Raw genomic sequence first — 9,789 nt, 5'->3', positions numbered from 1 at the left:
CTTTCAATGTTATTTTTATACTTTTCATTACACTTGCTAATTTTTAATTTTATCGGCTCTTTTTGTAAAAAATATAAGTTCACTGACGATGAAGTCTTTTCTCATTTTGGAACCGTCTTCACTAATTCCAAAGATTGGGATGGCAGCCGAAAAATGCCGAACTTTATCAATGTTTTTACTTATTTTTTTTTTTATTTCAAAGAAACAATGTTTGATTTTAATGTGGCTTATACTCGAAGAATAAATAAAGTCAATCTGAGGCCAAGTTTGTCGGTAAGTTAGCCCAGTGCGCACAAAATTTGGCGACGTCTTTACGATATCGTTACGACATCTTTACGACAACTTTACGACATCCTATGTCCATGTCGTTTCGGTGTCTTTGCGATATCGTAAAGACATCGTCAGATCATACGACTCATTTACGATATGATAAAGATACCTTAACGACATGGACATAGGATGTCGTAAAGTTGTCGTCAAGATGTCGTAACGATGTCGTACAGACGTCGCTAAATTTTGTGCCCAATGGGAAGCTCTAGCCGTCTTAGGCGCTTCATTTGTGGTTTGGTATTGTCTAAATCTTAAATTGGGGGCCAAGTTTTTCCTAATTTAAGCCCAGCTAGCACCATGATGAAAATCCACACGAGAAGGCACTGATTTTTAAGGACACACACTCAAAAAATCAAAGTAACAATTGTAAACAGTATTTAGCCTGTAATTACGATAATTTCCAAAATATTTATTGCATTAGATGGTGTTTTCTTTTAGTTTATTAGGGCCTTAAAAGAGATGCTACTTTCTTTAAACAGCATTTTTAGACATTAAGTTGTGGATTTACTAACTAAACATTCTTATGAAAAATCGAAAGTTCAGCCAAATGCCATGAGATACGAAAAAGAGATTAGAAAAAAAATTATTTAGCCTACAAGGTCTAAGACTTTTCTTCGAAAAATTTGTTGTTGTTGCTTATTTATGATTTTGTCATTCATTTTTTTGTTATTTTGTATTAGTCTCAGATATTTAAATAAATATTAATATAGTGATTAGGAACCATTTTTTTATATTGCTGTTTTACAATATAATGCTACTATATAATAAATATAGTTATCATATCAATATATCATAAACAAGGGATATGATAATTCCTAAAGTATTGATTTATATGACAATGAAATAACGAACTCTTAAATATGATTTTTTTCAATCAATTAGACTTTGTTACGAAGCTTAAATATTTTAACATTTGTTAAATAAAGACTATCAACGAATATTTTTTTATCTCTGGAAACACTCAAATTAATCAAATATTATTTTTCAAAGTGCTATAATAATTCCATGTTCAAATTAAATTCTGAGAATTAAGACCAAGAAAATAAGTATTATCACCTTGCTTTTAATTTATGTGAATATAATTTTTATAAGATTCTTAAGCAAATTTAAAAGATTTTTTAGTATTGCAGACGTGGCAGCAAAAAATCTAGAAGTTTCGAGATAAATTTTTATATTATATAGGATTTTATCAAATATTATAAAAAAGTCGAGTTTTTTTAAAAGATGTTTGCAACTTTTAGAAGGTGGGAAGGAATCAAGAAATATTTGATAAATTTTCGAAAATGTTCCGAGATTTTAAATATTTGTAATCCATATAAAACATCTTGAATACTTCAAAATATTTTTAACTTACAAGAATTTTTTTTTCAACTTTTTTAAATATTGTTCTTAATTTAAAAATATTACCCTATAATCTTTTAAATTTCCCCAGCAATTAAAAAAATTTTGTTGATTCTTTTCAAAACTTACGAAATTATTCTAAATTCTACTACATATTTTTTGGAATTACACGATTTTTGTTCGTTTTTATTTTGCAACCATACCAAATTAAAACAATTTGCTTTAAAATCTTGTAAACTATTTTTAGAAATTGCAGGAAATCGTTTGATTTGCAAAAACCCTTTTTAATTTTCTCTGAAAGTTCGTTTTTCAAAATAAAAAATTATTTAAAATTTTAACACGAATGTAAGGAAAACTCTTTTTTTTTAATCTTGTCAGACCTTCTAATCCTTCTAATCTCTAAAAATTATTCAATTTTTTCCTGCATTTTTCATTTATTCCGCGAAATTAAAAAAATTCCCTTTTAATCTTTCAGATTCTTTGACCGTTTTTGAAATCTCCTACAATCTTTTTAAATAATCTCTTTAAATTAATTTTTCGAAATAAAAAATTATTTTAATTCTATTCAGGAACCTGCAGACCTGTTTCTCCATTTCGTGAAACTTTACAAAATTCTTAAAACATTTTTTAGAAGATTGAATAATTTGTAAATCGTTTCGCAACTTTTGAAAATCTCTTAAACTTCATCGAATGTTGTCTAAAATTATTAAGAATCTTTCAAACACTATTAAAAAAATTTAGGAAATACTTCCAAATTCTGAGTGATATTTTTTTTTCGATTTTCTTTTAAAATTCCTTAGAAAACACTCATTATAAATTTTTTCATGAATTGCAAGAAGTTTTTTTCACACCCTGAAAAAATCCAGTTCATCTAGAAAATTTCTAAATCTCGAAAAATTAAAAAAAAATGGTCTTAAACTCTTGCATATTCTTTGAATGATTAATGAAAATAATTCGTTAAAAATAAAAGAAAAGAAAAATATTATCAAAAAAATCCACTGTATCTTTTTACAATAATTATATAAATAAACCATTTTCTTGATACATTTTTAATTGTTTCTAACGGCTCTAAATGACAAAAGACTTATAACAGTCAAAACAATTAGAACAAAGTGACTACCAGCGCCACTTCATGGCCGTTTTCAACACATGAGCCATTTTCATCTCTCGGTGACAGAAGGCTGGATCAAGAGGTTCAATATGTAGCCCGACGGAAAACAGGTGCATAGTGAGGTTGATGACACTACAGTCAAGAGTTGTGGAATAGAGTTGGGTTTAACTAGATTGACGATACCAACCCTGTTGTAGCCATAAAAAAATTTTCTAAGTTCAATTAATGCCATGTGATGACCTAGTGGGCACAAAGTTTGAAGACGTCTTTACGACATAGTTGCGACATCTTTACGACAACTTTACGACATCCTATGCCCATGTCGTTAAGGTGTCTTTACGACATCGTAAATAAATCGTATGATGTGAGGACGTCTTTACGATATCGCAAATACACCGAAACGACATGGACATAGGATGTCGTAAAGTTGTCGTAACGATGTCGTAACGATGTCGTAAAGACGTCGCCAGATTTTGCGCTCATTGAGGAGTATAACAGCTGATCAAGTCAGTCCTAAGATCAATATTTTTTCACTCATATTGAAAAATAGAAGTTTAAATAACGCGGACATTTTTTTGGGAAATGTTAATAAATATTAAAGGATCGTTTGTGGCCTTGCAAAGAGTTAGAGGAAGAAAAAAGTTTATTTATGCAAATAATGATGATCGACGGTCATATTTAGGTTTTACATCACAAGTTTGACTTTTAACTCTCTCTGACGGTCATCATGCAATCTGTTTTACTCACAGACCCCTAGAAGTTCGAAGTTGTCTACTCGCTGCGCTACGGCTGCTTTGACACAACTAATATGTGTCAGACGAAATATGTTTATTTGCATTTCAAGTGCAAACATTAGTTTTTGCATTATTTGTGCATAAAGTTCGTGAGAAATTTTTGTTTTTTGCCCCACCTTGAGAAATATAAACCGCATAACTAGCCCATTGACGACATTGCAAATTGCTTGCAGGGTTTGACGACAGCACGGTCGGTATTTCTCCAAAATAGTAATTAAAAAAAAAACTTTTCTCACTATTCTAATTATTTAGGACCAGAAACACATTCTCGCATTTAGTTTAGACGTAAGTTGGGAAAGAAAAATCGAAGAGCAGGTTTGGTCACGTGACCCTCTCGTCACATGGCCTTAAAGATTTTAATAGGCTGTTGACTAAAAAACTATTTTCAAGCCAAAAAACAGGTAACGCCCTTATTCTACATATTGCAAGAAAGCGCAATATGGGTTACCTCGCGCTTTGCGCTCGGACATAATAACACCTCGCGCTCGGATATTCATAATTTGCATTTGAAATGCTTGAAAAAAACTTTATGAAAAAGATCTCCTTTAGATGGCAGTATTTATATGCGTCTCCATATTCTGAATTGTCTACTGCTTTAAGTATAGTCAAAGATTAAGTTTCTGAAAGCTCTCTAGGCTTTGAGGTACACATTCTCATTGTGAGACTCGCGCTGCGCGCTCGATTTCCGAAAGACATTTGTAAATAGGTTTTGTTGGATTTTTTCCTCGTAACTTTCGTCGTTTTTCTACACATTTTTTTTATTTAATTTTTTTTCGACGTTATTTTTCAGGAATAAAACAAAAAGTACGCGTCCTATCAAGAAGCGATTCTTAACCAAATTGTGGATCTTTTTTAGAATAACCATTTTTGTTGATTCATCTTTTTTCGTATCCTACATACTTTGTCCACAAAAGTGGAATTTTTTATTTTTTATTATTGTTTATGCAATAAAAATTTAAATTTTCGATTTTTGAAGAAAATCCAAAAATTTGTTATGATAATCTTGTAGAACTTTCAAAAATAAATGTTCGTCTTCTTCAGACTTTTATTCATATCATGCGTTTCTCGGCTTCAAATTTTGATTTTCAATTAATTGAAAAAATTTTGAAAACGCTATAACTCTGAGAATTTTCTTTTTATCGAAAAAAGTCATTCGGATAAATTATTTGTTCTTTTTAATACTATAAATTTCCGTTCATAGAATTTTCAAAGTCTGAAAAAAGTTTTCTTGATAATGTTCAAAATGCGCTCACTTCTTGAATTTTTATTAAAAACGGCTGGTTCACGAACTCGTCCTTTCTTTCCGGACCTAAAAAAAGTGTGCCAAAGATGAATTTGATTCGTTAATTTTTTCGAGAGTTATCGTGTTTACGGACGGACGGCAAGACGGACAGACAGACGCCATCGTGAAAACCTGCTTTTCGGATTCAGGGAGTCTCGGAACTTGAATATCCGTTGAAAAAGTGTGATGTCAATTTTTCGACAATTCTAATACTTTCTCAATCATAAATGATGAGAATGTAAAAATGAAGTTCAATTTTGTTGATGTCGTCTGCCACGGCGTCCTAAGCAGCAATGAGAAAAAGGCAAAGTATGAGTGAGTTTGAGCTATAAATCGGGACACCAGATTTAAAACAATCACAGAAAAAAGTTAAAATTTTCTGAAGGTGATACTTACAACTGTTAAAAATGAAACATATTTTGGCAGAAGTTTCACCGAGGTGACGAGAATAATTCGGATCTCGTTTATTGCGTCACGCTGAAGTGAGGAAATTTCCGTAAAACATGTAAAATCAGCATACAGATAACACAAAAAAATTGGTTCTTTTTAATATATTTCTTCCTAAATAAATTACACTGTTGTAAACCAATTAGAACTTATTTAATACCACTAAGCAAAAGCGCAAAAAGTAACTGACAGATGGGAATCCCCATTTCTCACTAATTTAATTAAGTTAAACGACGCTGGATAGCGCTGGCGTCGTAATTGTCGCTACACTTCGAATAAAAATGGAGCGATTATAAGGCGAAAGATTATCTAGGAGGGAATAATAATCGGAAATTATCTTCGATTCATGTCAAGTTTATCTGGCAAGGTTAATTTTTGTTCCAGCGAATCTTTCACCTGGAATCGATGTAAACCTTATCTTTAATTTTTCCCGTGATCGCTTATTTACTACTCGAACCCTCGCGAGATCACAAATAAAATATAAAATAAAATAAAAAAATACAATGTGATAGCGTAATAAACTTAAATTCTTACTTTATAGATTGCAAAACATACGATGTATAATATAAAAGATGAAATGTACGATAATAAAATTTTGCGCTATTATAATGCGATAATTACGATATATCGCGCAAGAATTACGGTGTACAGTGAAACCCTTCAATAGCCCTTCCTTCTATAGCCCTTCCAAGAATTGACGCGGCGCCGCAGGTAGGTGTAACAGGAGTTGTGAGGGGTGCGCGGGGTCTGCGGTGGTCACTCAGGCGAGTAATCAGGCGGAAACAAACAAAAGCGGAGCGGACTATAATGAGTTAGTGTACACCCACCGTCAGCCCCAAAATCGGCGCTATAATAGAGTTTCACTGCATATTGTAATTCATGCGATATAGTTTTCTCAGTGTAGGTAAAAGTATCAAGGTAAAAAAGCGGTATGCATACGGGCCGACCTTTCCGTGTGAATAATATGAAATGCATAAATGAGTGGGGTCTTGCTATCTAATTGACTACAACCGTCGATTTCTGCAGTGGTCAATAGAACAACAGCGCCGCTGTGCATGTTTACTTTCACCGACTCGTGTCCCTTGGGGGTACGTAAATACAATCTTAGAGCGACCGTTCCTTCTTCTGTTTCTATCAAGCATCCAAAAACGTCACCATGAGAGTTTGATAATACAATAGAGTTTGCTCTTGCTAAGGGGGTATAAACATCCGGTTTTTCTGAGATTAGAATATGTTTATCAGATGGAAAATCGTACGTTTCTAGTTGGAAACACCAGTCCGGATTTCTGTAGGAAATAAATCTCAGGAATTTAAGTTCTTTTACTGGATATCCAAATAAGGTTGGAGAGCGATGTCTGGCAGCAGGTGACCTGGACCTGGACCAGGCAGAAGGATCCGGAAAGGCCAGAGAAAGAGTCGTATCTGGAAATAGCCTGCCAGAAGTAGACGGTCCGCCTCGAGAAGAACCAGGATTAAAGTCGGTCTTGCGCAAGGGATCGGATTGTAAGCTTGAATCTGCAACAAGAAACACATGATTACATTTTTCTTAAAATGCACAATCATATTTACTGCATGTAATACCATAATTGTGTCTGGTAAGAACATACTAGGTTCTAAATATCAATCTCTTTTTCTCATGGATCTGTGAAAGAAATATAGAATAAAATTTAAATTAAAAACGTAAAATCAAGTGAAAATAAAATTGTTTTATTTTACGGAGTGCCTATTCTATCAGAATTCTAGAAGAATAGCTCACCTGTATTGGAACGGCTATTCGACCAGAATTTGGGACGAATAGCCCAACTGACTAGGAACAGCTATTCATCCAGAATTCCGGACAAATAACCTGCCAATTGTATATTTCGACATTTTTTGACAATTGTAAATTTTCCCGCCATTTTCGCGAAAGTCGAGATTGAAATATTAGTTATAGGCCATGTAGAGTTTGGTGAACAATATTTTCCATTGTCCGATAGCTCATTAAGCAATGCTTAAAAACTTTAAAAAATATGTTTTAGAGACTGGTCACAGACTAGTGATTGGTCACATCTCGAACCCCTTTTTCAGCTCCTCCTTTACAAAATAACGTTTTAGCAACTGGTCATAGAAGAGTGATGGGTTAAATCACGAACCCGTTTTTCAGCTGAACCTTTAGAAAATACGTTATAGAAATTGGTCACGGAAGAGTGATTGCTCACATCTTGAACTCGTTTTCCAGCTCCATCTGTAAAAAAATAGGTTGTAGCAACTGGTCACAGATGAGTGATCGGTCACATCTCAAACCTCTTTTTCAGCTCCCACTTTTAAAAAATTAGTTTCAACGACTGGTTACAGAAGATTGATTGATCACACTTCGAACCCCTTTTCAAGCTCCCAATTGAAAAAAAATTAGTTATAGCGACTAGTTAATGAAGAGTGATAGGAACAATCTCGAACTCCTTTTCCAGTGTTTCCTTTAAAGAAAAAATCGGTTTTAGCGAATGGTCACAAAAGAGTAATTGGTCACATATTGAAACCCTTTTCCAGCTCTCCCTTCAGAAAAATACGTTTAAGCGGCTGGGTTTCTACATTTATAAGCCTAGTAATAAAATAATTAAACATTCTCTGATTTTAATTTATCTTTTGAATGTTAAAGTTGCAAAAACTGATTCAGGTATGATTATTACTGATTTGTATAGAAAAGATACTTATGCTGGTAGATACTTCAACTTTTTTTCTAACCATCCAATTGAACGTAAAATCTCTAGTGTAAGCAATCTTGTTGACCCAGCTTTTAAAACCATCACATAAATCTTTTCATAAATCAAATTAGATTGATTCAACGCTAGATAAATTTATAAAATTAGACAAAGACTCCTTAGATAATTTCCAACTTAATGATGTAGTATATTAAATACAATGCTTAATTTGTGAAAAATGCTGCATCGTTCAAAGTGGTAAATTACTTTCTATAAGAATAAAATAACACCATGATAATTTTAGGTCAAACCCAAAGAACCATAAAGTCATAGCTAAATCCCAGGTTGAAGTTGGACATTAAATTGATTAGGAAAATGTTACAGTTTGACACCATGGGCCTAACGAGTTTAAAGATTAGTAGCAGAAATTTTATTCATTAAGAAGAATGGTGATAATTCTTAAATATAGGTTCAAATCTTAATAATTATAGTCCTATATACAATATAATTTTTAATAACTTTAATTGAAAACCAAATTTTATTTATTTTTTAATAAAATTCATTCAATGAAAATGAAAATATAAAAAAATATATCAACTGTTAATTCATATACCTTTTGCAACTGAAAATTTCTTTTTAAACTCATTTATTAAATTCAACTTGATAACCCAGTGGGCACAGAGTTTGTCGACGTTTTTACGACATCATTACGACATCTTCACGACAACTTTACGACATCCTATGTCCATGCCGTTAAGGTGCCTTTACGATATCGTAAATAAGTCGTATGATCTGACGATTTCTTTACGATATCGCAAAGACACCGAAACGACATGGACATAGGATGTCGTAATGATGTCGTAAACATGTCGTAACGATGTCGTAAAGACGTTACCAAATTTTGTGCCCACTGGGAACTCAAATTAATTTTTGACTTAGTTTCAAATTGGATATTTTCTAATAGGTCTAACAGGTCTAGGTTTGGTCCTAACCTCAAAAAAATTCTAAAAATCGCAAATAAAGGTGATTTTCCCTTCAATGAAAAAACTAACATCTCAAATCTGAGTGAAAACGTAGATTTTTTTCTTTAGTCTCAAGTTTATCAAATGAACGTCACCTTTTTATTTCATAATACATGAAATTCTTAAATATCAAGTTGAGTTAGACAATCAAATCAAAACATTGCACAATTGGAATTTTCTATTATTATTACTATTTATATAATTTATTTATATAATGCAGATGTTAATTTCTTTAAAAAGTTAATGTGGAGAATTCCTGAAAATAAGAACAAGAACCCAAGGATCAAATTCGCACAATATCCATAAATTTCTTCTATTGTAATTCAGAAAAATATCCTAATTTAGAAAAAAAAATTTTAAAACAATCTCTGGGCAAGAATAAAAAAGAGAAAAGAAAAATCAGAAGGCAACCAATCAAATTCCCGTCCTCTTATTTTTTTCGTCTTTATTATTTTTATAATTATCAGATGACAATAAAAGAAAATTCAGGACTGATATTCACTGAGGTTTCGGTAATCATAAAGCACCCTTATCAAGGTAGGAAAAATTGAAGCAGGTAGGAACAGCAACGAAACAACAAAATGTTCATCGTTCTTTCGTTGTTGTTCCTAACTGATAAAATTTTTCTCACCTTAATAAGGGTGCTGCATGAGTACCGAAAATAAATATAAATAAAGACGAAATAAAGAAAAACAGAAAATAAGGCGATTGATTTACTTTCCTTCTCGTTTTTCTTACATTTTTAAAATTTTAATCCTGAGATTTTTTTAGAAAATGTTTTTTT

This window comes from Belonocnema kinseyi, chromosome 10, assembly GCF_010883055.1.
Source record: "Belonocnema kinseyi isolate 2016_QV_RU_SX_M_011 chromosome 10, B_treatae_v1, whole genome shotgun sequence".
Lineage (NCBI taxonomy): Eukaryota > Metazoa > Arthropoda > Insecta > Hymenoptera > Cynipidae > Belonocnema > Belonocnema kinseyi.
Note: the sequence above shows the minus strand (reverse complement) of the source record.